The sequence below is a fragment of the Triturus cristatus genome, chromosome 5_2, assembly GCF_964204655.1.
Source record: "Triturus cristatus chromosome 5_2, aTriCri1.1, whole genome shotgun sequence".
NCBI lineage: Eukaryota > Metazoa > Chordata > Amphibia > Caudata > Salamandridae > Triturus > Triturus cristatus.
The window spans coordinates 92,012,336-92,032,527 of NC_140588.1; positions in this window are offsets into that span (position 1 = coordinate 92,012,336).

Consider the following 20,192-nt stretch of genomic DNA (forward strand, 5'->3'; position numbering starts at 1 on the left):
GACCAAAATTGCCATTTTTACAGACTTTTTCTCCTACTAGAAGCTTCTATTTCGAACAATTTCAGGCATTTAAATGACTCTAAACACACTTATTTTAGTTCCAAAAGTGATAATTCACATGCAATAGTCATTTACAGTCAAAAAATAAAACATTCAAAAATTACCATTTCTGGCCATCTGGACAAATTTCGACAGGTCGCGGGTCATCGTTTTTCATCAGAAAATGGATTTTTTGGACTTTAGAAAAATTGATTCAAAATGTCATTTGGATTGTGCCTCATGTTGAATAACTACTTTTTAAAGCCTCAATGTGACCAAAATTGCCATTTTTACAGACTTTTTCTCCTACTAGAAGCTTCTATTTCGAACAATTTCAGGCATTAAAATGACTCTAAACACACTTATTTTAGTTCCAAAAGTGATAATTCACATGCAATAGTCATTTACAGTCAAAAAATAAAACATTCAAAAATTACCATTTCTGACCATCTGGAGAAATTTCGACAGGTCGCGGGTCATCGTTTTTCATCAGAAAATGGATTTTTTGGACTTTAGAAAAATTGATTCAAAATGTCATTTGGATTGTGCCTCATGTTGAATAACTACTTTTTAAAGCCTCAATGTGACCAAAATTGCCATTTTTACAGACTTTTTCTCCTACTAGAAGCTTCTATTTCGACCAACTTCAGGCATTAAAATGACTCTAAACACACTTATTTTAGTTCCACAATTGATAATTCACTTGCAATAGTCATTTACAGTCAAAAAATTAAACATTAAAAAATGTCCATTTCTGACCATCTGGAGAAATTTCGACAGGTCAGGGTTTATCGTTTTTCATCAGAAAATGGATTTTTTGGACTTTAGAAAAATTGATTCAAAATATCATTTGGATTGTGCCTCATGTTGAATAACTACTTTTTAAAGCCTCAATGTGACCAAAATTACCATTTTTACAGACTTTTTCTCCTACTAGAAGCTTCTATTTCGACCAATTTCAGGCATTAAAATGACTCTAAACACACTTATTTTAGTTCCAAAAGTGATAATTCATATGCAATAGTCATTTACAGTCAAAAAAATTAAACATTAAAAAATTACCATTTCTGACCATCTGGAGAAAGTTCAACAGGTCACGGGTCATCGTTTTTCATCAGAAAATTGATTTTTGGACTTTAGAAAAAATGATTCAAAATGTCATTTGAATTGTGCCTCATGTTGAATAACTACTTTTTAAAGCCTCGATGTGACCAAAATTGCCATTTTTACAGACTTTTTCTCCTACTAGAAGCTTCTATTTCGACCAATTTCAGGCATTAAAATGGCTCTAAACACACTTATTTTAGTTCCAAAAGTGATAATTCACATGCGATAGTCATTTACAGTCAAAAAATTAAACATTAAAAAATTACCATTTCTGACCATCTGGAGAAATTTCGACAGGTCGCGGGTCATCGTTTTCTCATCAGAAAATGGATTTTTTGGACTTTAGAAAAATTGATTCAAAATGTCATTTGGATTGTGCCTCATGTTGAATAACTACTTTTTAAAGCCTCAATGTGACCAAAATTGCCATTTTTACAGACTTTTTCTCCTACTAGAAGCTTCTATTTCGAACAATTTCAGGCATTTAAATGACTCTAAACACACTTATTTTAGTTCCAAAAGTGATAATTCACATGCAATAGTCATTTACAGTCAAAAAATAAAACATTCAAAAATTACCATTTCTGGCCATCTGGACAAATTTCGACAGGTCGCGGGTCATCGTTTTTCATCAGAAAATGGATTTTTTGGACTTTAGAAAAATTGATTCAAAATGTCATTTGGATTGTGCCTCATGTTGAATAACTACTTTTTAAAGCCTCAATGTGACCAAAATTGCCATTTTTACAGACTTTTTCTCCTACTAGAAGCTTCTATTTCGAACAATTTCAGGCATTAAAATGACTCTAAACACACTTATTTTAGTTCCAAAAGTGATAATTCACATGCAATAGTCATTTACAGTCAAAAAATAAAACATTCAAAAATTACCATTTCTGACCATCTGGAGAAATTTCGACAGGTCGCGGGTCATCGTTTTTCATCAGAAAATGGATTTTTTGGACTTTAGAAAAATTGATTCAAAATGTCATTTGGATTGTGCCTCATGTTGAATAACTACTTTTTAAAGCCTCAATGTGACCAAAATTGCCATTTTTACAGACTTTTTCTCCTACTAGAAGCTTCTATTTCGACCAACTTCAGGCATTAAAATGACTCTAAACACACTTATTTTAGTTCCACAATTGATAATTCACTTGCAATAGTCATTTACAGTCAAAAAATTAAACATTAAAAAATGTCCATTTCTGACCATCTGGAGAAATTTCGACAGGTCAGGGTTTATCGTTTTTCATCAGAAAATGGATTTTTTGGACTTTAGAAAAATTGATTCAAAATATCATTTGGATTGTGCCTCATGTTGAATAACTACTTTTTAAAGCCTCAATGTGACCAAAATTACCATTTTTACAGACTTTTTCTCCTACTAGAAGCTTCTATTTCGACCAATTTCAGGCATTAAAATGACTCTAAACACACTTATTTTAGTTCCAAAAGTGATAATTCATATGCAATAGTCATTTACAGTCAAAAAAATTAAACATTAAAAAATTACCATTTCTGACCATCTGGAGAAAGTTCAACAGGTCACGGGTCATCGTTTTTCATCAGAAAATTGATTTTTGGACTTTAGAAAAAATGATTCAAAATGTCATTTGAATTGTGCCTCATGTTGAATAACTACTTTTTAAAGCCTCGATGTGACCAAAATTGCCATTTTTACAGACTTTTTCTCCTACTAGAAGCTTCTATTTCGACCAATTTCAGGCATTAAAATGGCTCTAAACACACTTATTTTAGTTCCAAAAGTGATAATTCACATGCGATAGTCATTTACAGTCAAAAAATTAAACATTAAAAAATTACCATTTCTGACCATCTGGAGAAATTTCGACAGGTCGCGGGTCATCGTTTTTCATCAGAAAATGGATTTTTTGGACTTTAGAAAAAATTGATTCAAAACGTCATTTGGATTGTGCCTCATGTTGAATAACTACTTTTTAAAACCTCAATGTGACCAAAATTGCCATTTTTACAGACTTTTTCTCCTACTAGAAGCTTCTATTTCGACCAATTTCAGGCATTAAAATGACTCTAAACACACTTATTTTAGTTCCAAAAGTGATAATTCACATGCGATAGTCATTTACAGTCAAAAAATTAAACATTAAAAAATTACCATTTCTGACCATCTGGAGAAATTTCGACAGGTCGCGGGTCATCGTTTTTCATCAGAAAATGGATTTTTTGGACTTTAGAAAAATTGATTAAAAATGTCATTTGGATTGTTCCTCATGTTGAATAACTACTTTTTAAAGCCTCTATGTGACCAAAATTGCCATTTTTACAGACTTTTTCTCCTACTAGAAGCTTCTATTTCGACCAACTTCAGGCATTAAAATGACTCTAAACACACTTATTTTAGTTCCACAAGTGATAATTCACTTGCAATAGTCATTTACAGTCAAAAAATTAAACATTAAAAAATTTCCATTTCTGACCATCTGGAGAAATTTCGACAGGTCGCGGGTCATCGTTTTCTCATCAGAAAATGGATTTTTTGGACTTTAGAAAAATTGATTCAAAATGTCATTTGGATTGTGTCTCATGTTGAATAACTACTTTTTAAAGCCTCAATGTGACCAAAATTGCCATTTTTACAGACTTTTTCTCCTACTAGAAGCTTCTATTTCGAACAATTTCAGGCATTTAAATGACTCTAAACACACTTATTTTAGTTCCAAAAGTGATAATTCACATGCAATAGTCATTTACAGTCAAAAAATAAAACATTCAAAAATTACCATTTCTGACCATCTGGAGAAATTTCGACAGGTCGCGGGTCATCGTTTTTCATCAGAAAATGGATTTTTTGGACTTTAGAAAAATTGATTCAAAATGTCATTTGGATTGTGCCTCATGTTGAATAACTACTTTTTAAAGCCTCAATGTGACCAAAATTGCCATTTTTACAGACTTTTTCTCCTACTAGAAGCTTCTATTTCGAACAATTTCAGGCATTAAAATGACTCTAAACACACTTATTTTAGTTCCAAAAGTGATAATTCACATGCAATAGTCATTTACAGTCAAAAAATAAAACATTCAAAAATTACCATTTCTGACCATCTGGAGAAATTTCGACAGGTCGCGGGTCATCGTTTTTCATCAGAAAATGGATTTTTTGGACTTTAGAAAAATTGATTCAAAATGTCATTTGGATTGTGCCTCATGTTGAATAACTACTTTTTAAAGCCTCAATGTGACCAAAATTGCCATTTTTACAGACTTTTTCTCCTACTAGAAGCTTCTATTTCGACCAACTTCAGGCATTAAAATGACTCTAAACACACTTATTTTAGTTCCACAAGTGATAATTCACTTGCAATAGTCATTTACAGTCAAAAAATTAAACATTAAAAAATTTCCATTTCTGACCATCTGGAGAAATTTCGACAGGTCGCGGGTCATCGTTTTCTCATCAGAAAATGGATTTTTTGGACTTTAGAAAAATTGATTCAAAATGTCATTTGGATTGTGCCTCATGTTGAATAACTACTTTTTAAAGCCTCAATGTGACCAAAATTGCCATTTTTACAGACTTTTTCTCCTACTAGAAGCTTCTATTTCGAACAATTTCAGGCATTTAAATGACTCTAAACACACTTATTTTAGTTCCAAAAGTGATAATTCACATGCAATAGTCATTTACAGTCAAAAAATAAAACATTCAAAAATTACCATTTCTGACCATCTGGACAAATTTCGACAGGTCGCGGGTCATCGTTTTTCATCAGAAAATGGATTTTTTGGACTTTAGAAAAATTGATTCAAAATGTCATTTGGATTGTGCCTCATGTTGAATAACTACTTTTTAAAGCCTCAATGTGACCAAAATTGCCATTTTTACAGACTTTTTCTCCTACTAGAAGCTTCTATTTCGAACAATTTCAGGCATTAAAATGACTCTAAACACACTTATTTTAGTTCCAAAAGTGATAATTCACATGCAATAGTCATTTACAGTCAAAAAATAAAACATTCAAAAATTACCATTTCTGACCATCTGGAGAAATTTCGACAGGTCGCGGGTCATCGTTTTTCATCAGAAAATGGATTTTTTGGACTTTAGAAAAATTGATTCAAAATGTCATTTGGATTGTGCCTCATGTTGAATAACTACTTTTTAAAGCCTCAATGTGACCAAAATTGCCATTTTTACAGACTTTTTCTCCTACTAGAAGCTTCTATTTCGACCAACTTCAGGCATTAAAATGACTCTAAACACACTTATTTTAGTTCCACAATTGATAATTCACTTGCAATAGTCATTTACAGTCAAAAAATTAAACATTAAAAAATGTCCATTTCTGACCATCTGGAGAAATTTCGACAGGTCAGGGTTTATCGTTTTTCATCAGAAAATGGATTTTTTGGACTTTAGAAAAATTGATTCAAAATATCATTTGGATTGTGCCTCATGTTGAATAACTACTTTTTAAAGCCTCAATGTGACCAAAATTACCATTTTTACAGACTTTTTCTCCTACTAGAAGCTTCTATTTCGACCAATTTCAGGCATTAAAATGACTCTAAACACACTTATTTTAGTTCCAAAAGTGATAATTCATATGCAATAGTCATTTACAGTCAAAAAAATTAAACATTAAAAAATTACCATTTCTGACCATCTGGAGAAAGTTCAACAGGTCACGGGTCATCGTTTTTCATCAGAAAATTGATTTTTGGACTTTAGAAAAAATGATTCAAAATGTCATTTGAATTGTGCCTCATGTTGAATAACTACTTTTTAAAGCCTCGATGTGACCAAAATTGCCATTTTTACAGACTTTTTCTCCTACTAGAAGCTTCTATTTCGACCAATTTCAGGCATTAAAATGACTCTAAACACACTTATTTTAGTTCCAAAAGTGATAATTCACATGCGATAGTCATTTACAGTCAAAAAATTAAACATTAAAAAATTACCATTTCTGACCATCTGGAGAAATTTCGACAGGTCGCGGGTCATCGTTTTTCATCAGAAAATGGATTTTTTGGACTTTAGAAAAATTGATTAAAAATGTCATTTGGATTGTTCCTCATGTTGAATAACTACTTTTTAAAGCCTCTATGTGACCAAAATTGCCATTTTTACAGACTTTTTCTCCTACTAGAAGCTTCTATTTCGACCAACTTCAGGCATTAAAATGACTCTAAACACACTTATTTTAGTTCCACAAGTGATAATTCACTTGCAATAGTCATTTACAGTCAAAAAATTAAACATTAAAAAATTTCCATTTCTGACCATCTGGAGAAATTTCGACAGGTCGCGGGTCATCGTTTTCTCATCAGAAAATGGATTTTTTGGACTTTAGAAAAATTGATTCAAAATGTCATTTGGATTGTGCCTCATGTTGAATAACTACTTTTTAAAGCCTCAATGTGACCAAAATTGCCATTTTTACAGACTTTTTCTCCTACTAGAAGCTTCTATTTCGAACAATTTCAGGCATTTAAATGACTCTAAACACACTTATTTTAGTTCCAAAAGTGATAATTCACATGCAATAGTCATTTACAGTCAAAAAATAAAACATTCAAAAATTACCATTTCTGGCCATCTGGACAAATTTCGACAGGTCGCGGGTCATCGTTTTTCATCAGAAAATGGATTTTTTGGACTTTAGAAAAATTGATTCAAAATGTCATTTGGATTGTGCCTCATGTTGAATAACTACTTTTTAAAGCCTCAATGTGACCAAAATTGCCATTTTTACAGACTTTTTCTCCTACTAGAAGCTTCTATTTCGAACAATTTCAGGCATTAAAATGACTCTAAACACACTTATTTTAGTTCCAAAAGTGATAATTCACATGCAATAGTCATTTACAGTCAAAAAATAAAACATTCAAAAATTACCATTTCTGACCATCTGGAGAAATTTCGACAGGTCGCGGGTCATCGTTTTTCATCAGAAAATGGATTTTTTGGACTTTAGAAAAATTGATTCAAAATGTCATTTGGATTGTGCCTCATGTTGAATAACTACTTTTTAAAGCCTCAATGTGACCAAAATTGCCATTTTTACAGACTTTTTCTCCTACTAGAAGCTTCTATTTCGACCAACTTCAGGCATTAAAATGACTCTAAACACACTTATTTTAGTTCCACAATTGATAATTCACTTGCAATAGTCATTTACAGTCAAAAAATTAAACATTAAAAAATGTCCATTTCTGACCATCTGGAGAAATTTCGACAGGTCAGGGTTTATCGTTTTTCATCAGAAAATGGATTTTTTGGACTTTAGAAAAATTGATTCAAAATATCATTTGGATTGTGCCTCATGTTGAATAACTACTTTTTAAAGCCTCAATGTGACCAAAATTACCATTTTTACAGACTTTTTCTCCTACTAGAAGCTTCTATTTCGACCAATTTCAGGCATTAAAATGACTCTAAACACACTTATTTTAGTTCCAAAAGTGATAATTCATATGCAATAGTCATTTACAGTCAAAAAAATTAAACATTAAAAAATTACCATTTCTGACCATCTGGAGAAAGTTCAACAGGTCACGGGTCATCGTTTTTCATCAGAAAATTGATTTTTGGACTTTAGAAAAAATGATTCAAAATGTCATTTGAATTGTGCCTCATGTTGAATAACTACTTTTTAAAGCCTCGATGTGACCAAAATTGCCATTTTTACAGACTTTTTCTCCTACTAGAAGCTTCTATTTCGACCAATTTCAGGCATTAAAATGGCTCTAAACACACTTATTTTAGTTCCAAAAGTGATAATTCACATGCGATAGTAATTTACAGTCAAAAAATTAAACATTAAAAAATTACCATTTCTGACCATCTGGAGAAATTTCGACAGGTCGCGGGTCATCGTTTTTCATCAGAAAATGGATTTTTTGGACTTTAGAAAAAATTGATTCAAAACGTCATTTGGATTGTGCCTCATGTTGAATAACTACTTTTTAAAACCTCAATGTGACCAAAATTGCCATTTTTACAGACTTTTTCTCCTACTAGAAGCTTCTATTTCGACCAATTTCAGGCATTAAAATGACTCTAAACACACTTATTTTAGTTCCAAAAGTGATAATTCACATGCGATAGTCATTTACAGTCAAAAAATTAAACATTAAAAAATTACCATTTCTGACCATCTGGAGAAATTTCGACAGGTCGCGGGTCATCGTTTTTCATCAGAAAATGGATTTTTTGGACTTTAGAAAAATTGATTAAAAATGTCATTTGGATTGTTCCTCATGTTGAATAACTACTTTTTAAAGCCTCTATGTGACCAAAATTGCCATTTTTACAGACTTTTTCTCCTACTAGAAGCTTCTATTTCGACCAACTTCAGGCATTAAAATGACTCTAAACACACTTATTTTAGTTCCACAAGTGATAATTCACTTGCAATAGTCATTTACAGTCAAAAAATTAAACATTAAAAAATTTCCATTTCTGACCATCTGGAGAAATTTCGACAGGTCGCGGGTCATCGTTTTCTCATCAGAAAATGGATTTTTTGGACTTTAGAAAAATTGATTCAAAATGTCATTTGGATTGTGTCTCATGTTGAATAACTACTTTTTAAAGCCTCAATGTGACCAAAATTGCCATTTTTACAGACTTTTTCTCCTACTAGAAGCTTCTATTTCGAACAATTTCAGGCATTTAAATGACTCTAAACACACTTATTTTAGTTCCAAAAGTGATAATTCACATGCAATAGTCATTTACAGTCAAAAAATAAAACATTCAAAAATTACCATTTCTGACCATCTGGAGAAATTTCGACAGGTCGCGGGTCATCGTTTTTCATCAGAAAATGGATTTTTTGGACTTTAGAAAAATTGATTCAAAATGTCATTTGGATTGTGCCTCATGTTGAATAACTACTTTTTAAAGCCTCAATGTGACCAAAATTGCCATTTTTACAGACTTTTTCTCCTACTAGAAGCTTCTATTTCGAACAATTTCAGGCATTAAAATGACTCTAAACACACTTATTTTAGTTCCAAAAGTGATAATTCACATGCAATAGTCATTTACAGTCAAAAAATAAAACATTCAAAAATTACCATTTCTGACCATCTGGAGAAATTTCGACAGGTCGCGGGTCATCGTTTTTCATCAGAAAATGGATTTTTTGGACTTTAGAAAAATTGATTCAAAATGTCATTTGGATTGTGCCTCATGTTGAATAACTACTTTTTAAAGCCTCAATGTGACCAAAATTGCCATTTTTACAGACTTTTTCTCCTACTAGAAGCTTCTATTTCGACCAACTTCAGGCATTAAAATGACTCTAAACACACTTATTTTAGTTCCACAATTGATAATTCACTTGCAATAGTCATTTACAGTCAAAAAATTAAACATTAAAAAATGTCCATTTCTGACCATCTGGAGAAATTTCGACAGGTCAGGGTTTATCGTTTTTCATCAGAAAATGGATTTTTTGGACTTTAGAAAAATTGATTCAAAATATCATTTGGATTGTGCCTCATGTTGAATAACTACTTTTTAAAGCCTCAATGTGACCAAAATTACCATTTTTACAGACTTTTTCTCCTACTAGAAGCTTCTATTTCGACCAATTTCAGGCATTAAAATGACTCTAAACACACTTATTTTAGTTCCAAAAGTGATAATTCATATGCAATAGTCATTTACAGTCAAAAAAATTAAACATTAAAAAATTACCATTTCTGACCATCTGGAGAAAGTTCAACAGGTCACGGGTCATCGTTTTTCATCAGAAAATTAATTTTTGGACTTTAGAAAAAATGATTCAAAATGTCATTTGAATTGTGCCTCATGTTGAATAACTACTTTTTAAAGCCTCGATGTGACCAAAATTGCCATTTTTACAGACTTTTTCTCCTACTAGAAGCTTCTATTTCGACCAATTTCAGGCATTAAAATGACTCTAAACACACTTATTTTAGTTCCAAAAGTGATAATTCACATGCGATAGTCATTTACAGTCAAAAAATTAAACATTAAAAAATTACCATTTCTGACCATCTGGAGAAATTTCGACAGGTTGCGGGTCATCGTTTTTCATCAGAAAATGGATTTTTTGGACTTTAGAAAAAATTGATTCAAAACGTCATTTGGATTGTGCCTCATGTTGAATAACTACTTTTTAAAACCTCAATGTGACCAAAATTGCCATTTTTACAGACTTTTTCTCCTACTAGAAGCTTCTATTTCGACCAATTTCAGGCATTAAAATGACTCTAAACACACTTATTTTAGTTCCAAAAGTGATAATTCACATGCGATAGTCATTTACAGTCAAAAAATTAAACATTAAAAAATTACCATTTCTGACCATCTGGAGAAATTTCGACAGGTCGCGGGTCATCGTTTTTCATCAGAAAATGGATTTTTTGGACTTTAGAAAAATTGATTAAAAATGTCATTTGGATTGTTCCTCATGTTGAATAACTACTTTTTAAAGCCTCTATGTGACCAAAATTGCCATTTTTACAGACTTTTTCTCCTACTAGAAGCTTCTATTTCGACCAACTTCAGGCATTAAAATGACTCTAAACACACTTATTTTAGTTCCACAAGTGATAATTCACTTGCAATAGTCATTTACAGTCAAAAAATTAAACATTAAAAAATTTCCATTTCTGACCATCTGGAGAAATTTCGACAGGTCGCGGGTCATCGTTTTCTCATCAGAAAATGGATTTTTTGGACTTTAGAAAAATTGATTCAAAATGTCATTTGGATTGTGCCTCATGTTGAATAACTACTTTTTAAAGCCTCAATGTGACCAAAATTGCCATTTTTACAGACTTTTTCTCCTACTAGAAGCTTCTATTTCGAACAATTTCAGGCATTTAAATGACTCTAAACACACTTATTTTAGTTCCAAAAGTGATAATTCACATGCAATAGTCATTTACAGTCAAAAAATAAAACATTCAAAAATTACCATTTCTGGCCATCTGGACAAATTTCGACAGGTCGCGGGTCATCGTTTTTCATCAGAAAATGGATTTTTTGGACTTTAGAAAAATTGATTCAAAATGTCATTTGGATTGTGCCTCATGTTGAATAACTACTTTTTAAAGCCTCAATGTGACCAAAATTGCCATTTTTACAGACTTTTTCTCCTACTAGAAGCTTCTATTTCGAACAATTTCAGGCATTAAAATGACTCTAAACACACTTATTTTAGTTCCAAAAGTGATAATTCACATGCAATAGTCATTTACAGTCAAAAAATAAAACATTCAAAAATTACCATTTCTGACCATCTGGAGAAATTTCGACAGGTCGCGGGTCATCGTTTTTCATCAGAAAATGGATTTTTTGGACTTTAGAAAAATTGATTCAAAATGTCATTTGGATTGTGCCTCATGTTGAATAACTACTTTTTAAAGCCTCAATGTGACCAAAATTGCCATTTTTACAGACTTTTTCTCCTACTAGAAGCTTCTATTTCGACCAACTTCAGGCATTAAAATGACTCTAAACACACTTATTTTAGTTCCACAATTGATAATTCACTTGCAATAGTCATTTACAGTCAAAAAATTAAACATTAAAAAATGTCCATTTCTGACCATCTGGAGAAATTTCGACAGGTCAGGGTTTATCGTTTTTCATCAGAAAATGGATTTTTTGGACTTTAGAAAAATTGATTCAAAATATCATTTGGATTGTGCCTCATGTTGAATAACTACTTTTTAAAGCCTCAATGTGACCAAAATTACCATTTTTACAGACTTTTTCTCCTACTAGAAGCTTCTATTTCGACCAATTTCAGGCATTAAAATGACTCTAAACACACTTATTTTAGTTCCAAAAGTGATAATTCATATGCAATAGTCATTTACAGTCAAAAAAATTAAACATTAAAAAATTACCATTTCTGACCATCTGGAGAAAGTTCAACAGGTCACGGGTCATCGTTTTTCATCAGAAAATTGATTTTTGGACTTTAGAAAAAATGATTCAAAATGTCATTTGAATTGTGCCTCATGTTGAATAACTACTTTTTAAAGCCTCGATGTGACCAAAATTGCCATTTTTACAGACTTTTTCTCCTACTAGAAGCTTCTATTTCGACCAATTTCAGGCATTAAAATGGCTCTAAACACACTTATTTTAGTTCCAAAAGTGATAATTCACATGCGATAGTCATTTACAGTCAAAAAATTAAACATTAAAAAATTACCATTTCTGACCATCTGGAGAAATTTCGACAGGTCGCGGGTCATCGTTTTTCATCAGAAAATGGATTTTTTGGACTTTAGAAAAAATTGATTCAAAACGTCATTTGGATTGTGCCTCATGTTGAATAACTACTTTTTAAAACCTCAATGTTTCCAAAATTGCCATTTTTACAGACTTTTTCTCCTACTAGAAGCTTCTATTTCGACCAATTTCAGGCATTAAAATGACTCTAAACACACTTATTTTAGTTCCAAAAGTGATAATTCACATGCGATAGTCATTTACAGTCAAAAAATTAAACATTAAAAAATTACCATTTCTGACCATCTGGAGAAATTTCGACAGGTCGCGGGTCATCGTTTTTCATCAGAAAATGGATTTTTTGGACTTTAGAAAAATTGATTAAAAATGTCATTTGGATTGTTCCTCATGTTGAATAACTACTTTTTAAAGCCTCTATGTGACCAAAATTGCCATTTTTACAGACTTTTTCTCCTACTAGAAGCTTCTATTTCGACCAACTTCAGGCATTAAAATGACTCTAAACACACTTATTTTAGTTCCACAAGTGATAATTCACTTGCAATAGTCATTTACAGTCAAAAAATTAAACATTAAAAAATTTCCATTTCTGACCATCTGGAGAAATTTCGACAGGTCGCGGGTCATCGTTTTCTCATCAGAAAATGGATTTTTTGGACTTTAGAAAAATTGATTCAAAATGTCATTTGGATTGTGTCTCATGTTGAATAACTACTTTTTAAAGCCTCAATGTGACCAAAATTGCCATTTTTACAGACTTTTTCTCCTACTAGAAGCTTCTATTTCGAACAATTTCAGGCATTTAAATGACTCTAAACACACTTATTTTAGTTCCAAAAGTGATAATTCACATGCAATAGTCATTTACAGTCAAAAAATAAAACATTCAAAAATTACCATTTCTGACCATCTGGAGAAATTTCGACAGGTCGCGGGTCATCGTTTTTCATCAGAAAATGGATTTTTGGGACTTTAGAAAAATTGATTCAAAATGTCATTTGGATTGTGCCTCATGTTGAATAACTACTTTTTAAAGCCTCAATGTGACCAAAATTGCCATTTTTACAGACTTTTTCTCCTACTAGAAGCTTCTATTTCGAACAATTTCAGGCATTAAAATGACTCTAAACACACTTATTTTAGTTCCAAAAGTGATAATTCACATGCAATAGTCATTTACAGTCAAAAAATAAAACATTCAAAAATTACCATTTCTGACCATCTGGAGAAATTTCGACAGGTCGCGGGTCATCGTTTTTCATCAGAAAATGGATTTTTTGGACTTTAGAAAAATTGATTCAAAATGTCATTTGGATTGTGCCTCATGTTGAATAACTACTTTTTAAAGCCTCAATGTGACCAAAATTGCCATTTTTACAGACTTTTTCTCCTACTAGAAGCTTCTATTTCGACCAACTTCAGGCATTAAAATGACTCTAAACACACTTATTTTAGTTCCACAAGTGATAATTCACTTGCAATAGTCATTTACAGTCAAAAAATTAAACATTAAAAAATTTCCATTTCTGACCATCTGGAGAAATTTCGACAGGTCGCGGGTCATCGTTTTCTCATCAGAAAATGGATTTTTTGGACTTTAGAAAAATTGATTCAAAATGTCATTTGGATTGTGCCTCATGTTGAATAACTACTTTTTAAAGCCTCAATGTGACCAAAATTGCCATTTTTACAGACTTTTTCTCCTACTAGAAGCTTCTATTTCGAACAATTTCAGGCATTTAAATGACTCTAAACACACTTATTTTAGTTCCAAAAGTGATAATTCACATGCAATAGTCATTTACAGTCAAAAAATAAAACATTCAAAAATTACCATTTCTGACCATCTGGACAAATTTCGACAGGTCGCGGGTCATCGTTTTTCATCAGAAAATGGATTTTTTGGACTTTAGAAAAATTGATTCAAAATGTCATTTGGATTGTGCCTCATGTTGAATAACTACTTTTTAAAGCCTCAATGTGACCAAAATTGCCATTTTTACAGACTTTTTCTCCTACTAGAAGCTTCTATTTCGAACAATTTCAGGCATTAAAATGACTCTAAACACACTTATTTTAGTTCCAAAAGTGATAATTCACATGCAATAGTCATTTACAGTCAAAAAATAAAACATTCAAAAATTACCATTTCTGACCATCTGGAGAAATTTCGACAGGTCGCGGGTCATCGTTTTTCATCAGAAAATGGATTTTTTGGACTTTAGAAAAATTGATTCAAAATGTCATTTGGATTGTGCCTCATGTTGAATAACTACTTTTTAAAGCCTCAATGTGACCAAAATTGCCATTTTTACAGACTTTTTCTCCTACTAGAAGCTTCTATTTCGACCAACTTCAGGCATTAAAATGACTCTAAACACACTTATGTTAGTTCCACAATTGATAATTCACTTGCAATAGTCATTTACAGTCAAAAAATTAAACATTAAAAAATGTCCATTTCTGACCATCTGGAGAAATTTCGACAGGTCAGGGTTTATCGTTTTTCATCAGAAAATGGATTTTTTGGACTTTAGAAAAATTGATTCAAAATATCATTTGGATTGTGCCTCATGTTGAATAACTACTTTTTAAAGCCTCAATGTGACCAAAATTACCATTTTTACAGACTTTTTCTCCTACTAGAAGCTTCTATTTCGACCAATTTCAGGCATTAAAATGACTCTAAACACACTTATTTTAGTTCCAAAAGTGATAATTCATATGCAATAGTCATTTACAGTCAAAAAAATTAAACATTAAAAAATTACCATTTCTGACCATCTGGAGAAAGTTCAACAGGTCACGGGTCATCGTTTTTCATCAGAAAATTGATTTTTGGACTTTAGAAAAAATGATTCAAAATGTCATTTGAATTGTGCCTCATGTTGAATAACTACTTTTTAAAGCCTCGATGTGACCAAAATTGCCATTTTTACAGACTTTTTCTCCTACTAGAAGCTTCTATTTCGACCAATTTCAGGCATTAAAATGACTCTAAACACACTTATTTTAGTTCCAAAAGTGATAATTCACATGCGATAGTCATTTACAGTCAAAAAATTAAACATTAAAAAATTACCATTTCTGACCATCTGGAGAAATTTCGACAGGTCGCGGGTCATCGTTTTTCATCAGAAAATGGATTTTTTGGACTTTAGAAAAATTGATTAAAAATGTCATTTGGATTGTTCCTCATGTTGAATAACTACTTTTTAAAGCCTCTATGTGACCAAAATTGCCATTTTTACAGACTTTTTCTCCTACTAGAAGCTTCTATTTCGACCAACTTCAGGCATTAAAATGACTCTAAACACACTTATTTTAGTTCCACAAGTGATAATTCACTTGCAATAGTCATTTACAGTCAAAAAATTAAACATTAAAAAATTACCATTTCTGACCATCTGGAGAAATTTCGACAGGTCGCGGGTCATCGTTTTTCATCAGAAAATGGATTTTTTGGACTTTAGAAAAATTGATTAAAAATGTCATTTGGATTGTTCCTCATGTTGAATAACTACTTTTTAAAGCCTCTATGTGACCAAAATTGCCATTTTTACAGACTTTTTCTCCTACTAGAAGCTTCTATTTCGACCAACTTCAGGCATTAAAATGACTCTAAACACACTTATTTTAGTTCCACAAGTGATAATTCACTTGCAATAGTCATTTACAGTCAAAAAATTAAACATTAAAAAATGTCCATTTCTGACCATCTGGAGAAATTTCGACAGGTCGCGGGTCATCGTTTTCTCATCAGAAAATGGATTTTTTGGACTTTAGAAAAATTGATTCAAAATGTCATTTGGATTGTGCCTCATGTTGAATAACTACTTTTTACAGCCTCAATGTGACCAAAATTGCCATTTTTACAGACTTTTTCTCCTACTAGAAGCTTCTATTTCGAACAATTTCAGGCATTTAAATGACTCTAAACACACTTATTTTAGTTCCAAAAGTGATAATTCACATGCAATAGTCATTTACAGTCAAAAAATAAAACATTCAAAAATTACCATTTCTGGCCATCTGGACAAATTTCGACAGGTCGCGGGTCATCGTTTTTCATCAGAAAATGGATTTTTTGGACTTTAGAAAAATTGATTCAAAATGTCATTTGGATTGTGCCTCATGTTGAATAACTACTTTTTAAAGCCTCAATGTGACCAAAATTGCCATTTTTACAGACTTTTTCTCCTACTAGAAGCTTCTATTTCGAACAATTTCAGGCATTAAAATGACTCTAAACACACTTATTTTAGTTCCAAAAGTGATAATTCACATGCAATAGTCATTTACAGTCAAAAAATAAAACATTCAAAAATTACCATTTCTGACCATCTGGAGAAATTTCGACAGGTCGCGGGTCATCGTTTTTCATCAGAAAATGGATTTTTTGGACTTTAGAAAAATTGATTCAAAATGTCATTTGGATTGTGCCTCATGTTGAATAACTACTTTTTAAAGCCTCAATGTGACCAAAATTGCCATTTTTACAGACTTTTTCTCCTACTAGAAGCTTCTATTTCGACCAACTTCAGGCATTAAAATGACTCTAAACACACTTATTTTAGTTCCACAATTGATAATTCACTTGCAATAGTCATTTACAGTCAAAAAATTAAACATTAAAAAATGTCCATTTCTGACCATCTGGAGAAATTTCGACAGGTCAGGGTTTATCGTTTTTCATCAGAAAATGGATTTTTTGGACTTTAGAAAAATTGATTCAAAATATCATTTGGATTGTGCCTCATGTTGAATAACTACTTTTTAAAGCCTCAATGTGACCAAAATTACCATTTTTACAGACTTTTTCTCCTACTAGAAGCTTCTATTTCGACCAATTTCAGGCATTAAAATGACTCTAAACACACTTATTTTAGTTCCAAAAGTGATAATTCATATGCAATAGTCATTTACAGTCAAAAAAATTAAACATTAAAAAATTACCATTTCTGACCATCTGGAGAAAGTTCAACAGGTCACGGGTCATCGTTTTTCATCAGAAAATTGATTTTTGGACTTTAGAAAAAATGATTCAAAATGTCATTTGAATTGTGCCTCATGTTGAATAACTACTTTTTAAAGCCTCGATGTGACCAAAATTGCCATTTTTACAGACTTTTTCTCCTACTAGAAGCTTCTATTTCGACCAATTTCAGGCATTAAAATGGCTCTAAACACACTTATTTTAGTTCCAAAAGTGATAATTCACATGCGATAGTCATTTACAGTCAAAAAATTAAACATTAAAAAATTACCATTTCTGACCATCTGGAGAAATTTCGACAGGTCGCGGGTCATCGTTTTTCATCAGAAAATGGATTTTTTGGACTTTAGAAAAAATTGATTCAAAACGTCATTTGGATTGTGCCTCATGTTGAATAACTACTTTTTAAAACCTCAATGTGTCCAAAATTGCCATTTTTACAGACTTTTTCTCCTACTAGAAGCTTCTATTTCGACCAATTTCAGGCATTAAAATGACTCTAAACACACTTATTTTAGTTCCAAAAGTGATAATTCACATGCGATAGTCATTTACAGTCAAAAAATTAAACATTAAAAAATTACCATTTCTGACCATCTGGAGAAATTTCGACAGGTCGCGGGTCATCGTTTTTCATCAGAAAATGGATTTTTTGGACTTTAGAAAAATTGATTAAAAATGTCATTTGGATTGTTCCTCATGTTGAATAACTACTTTTTAAAGCCTCTATGTGACCAAAATTGCCATTTTTACAGACTTTTTCTCCTACTAGAAGCTTCTATTTCGACCAACTTCAGGCATTAAAATGACTCTAAACACACTTATTTTAGTTCCACAAGTGATAATTCACTTGCAATAGTCATTTACAGTCAAAAAATTAAACATTAAAAAATTTCCATTTCTGACCATCTGGAGAAATTTCGACAGGTCGCGGGTCATCGTTTTCTCATCAGAAAATGGATTTTTTGGACTTTAGAAAAATTGATTCAAAATGTCATTTGGATTGTGTCTCATGTTGAATAACTACTTTTTAAAGCCTCAATGTGACCAAAATTGCCATTTTTACAGACTTTTTCTCCTACTAGAAGCTTCTATTTCGAACAATTTCAGGCATTTAAATGACTCTAAACACACTTATTTTAGTTCCAAAAGTGATAATTCACATGCAATAGTCATTTACAGTCAAAAAATAAAACATTCAAAAATTACCATTTCTGACCATCTGGAGAAATTTCGACAGGTCGCGGGTCATCGTTTTTCATCAGAAAATGGATTTTTTGGACTTTAGAAAAATTGATTCAAAATGTCATTTGGATTGTGCCTCATGTTGAATAACTACTTTTTAAAGCCTCAATGTGACCAAAATTGCCATTTTTACAGACTTTTTCTCCTACTAGAAGCTTCTATTTCGAACAATTTCAGGCATTAAAATGACTCTAAACACACTTATTTTAGTTCCAAAAGTGATAATTCACATGCAATAGTCATTTACAGTCAAAAAATAAAACATTCAAAAATTACCATTTCTGACCATCTGGAGAAATTTCGACAGGTCGCGGGTCATCGTTTTTCATCAGAAAATGGATTTTTTGGACTTTAGAAAAATTGATTCAAAATGTCATTTGGATTGTGCCTCATGTTGAATAACTACTTTTTAAAGCCTCAATGTGACCAAAATTGCCATTTTTACAGACTTTTTCTCCTACTAGAAGCTTCTATTTCGACCAACTTCAGGCATTAAAATGACTCTAAACACACTTATTTTAGTTCCACAAGTGATAATTCACTTGCAATAGTCATTTACAGTCAAAAAATTAAACATTAAAAAATTTCCATTTCTGACCATCTGGAGAAATTTCGACAGGTCGCGGGTCATCGTTTTCTCATCAGAAAATGGATTTTTTGGACTTTAGAAAAATTGATTCAAAATGTCATTTGGATTGTGCCTCATGTTGAATAACTACTTTTTAAAGCCTCAATGTGACCAAAATTGCCATTTTTACAGACTTTTTCTCCTACTAGAAGCTTCTATTTCGAACAATTTCAGGCATTTAAATGACTCTAAACACACTTATTTTAGTTCCAAAAGTGATAATTCACATGCAATAGTCATTTACAGTCAAAAAATAAAACATTCAAAAATTACCATTTCTGACCATCTGGACAAATTTCGACAGGTCGCGGGTCATCGTTTTTCATCAGAAAATGGATTTTTTGGACTTTAGAAAAATTGATTCAAAATGTCATTTGGATTGTGCCTCATGTTGAATAACTACTTTTTAAAGCCTCAATGTGACCAAAATTGCCATTTTTACAGACTTTTTCTCCTACTAGAAGCTTCTATTTCGAACAATTTCAGGCATTAAAATGACTCTAAACACACTTATTTTAGTTCCAAAAGTGATAATTCACATGCAATAGTCATTTACAGTCAAAAAATAAAACATTCAAAAATTACCATTTCTGACCATCTGGAGAAATTTCGACAGGTCGCGGGTCATCGTTTTTCATCAGAAAATGGATTTTTTGGACTTTAGAAAAATTGATTCAAAATGTCATTTGGATTGTGCCTCATGTTGAATAACTACTTTTTAAAGCCTCAATGTGACCAAAATTGCCATTTTTACAGACTTTTTCTCCTACTAGAAGCTTCTATTTCGACCAACTTCAGGCATTAAAATGACTCTAAACACACTTATTTTAGTTCCACAATTGATAATTCACTTGCAATAGTCATTTACAGTCAAAAAATTAAACATTAAAAAATGTCCATTTCTGACCATCTGGAGAAATTTCGACAGGTCAGGGTTTATC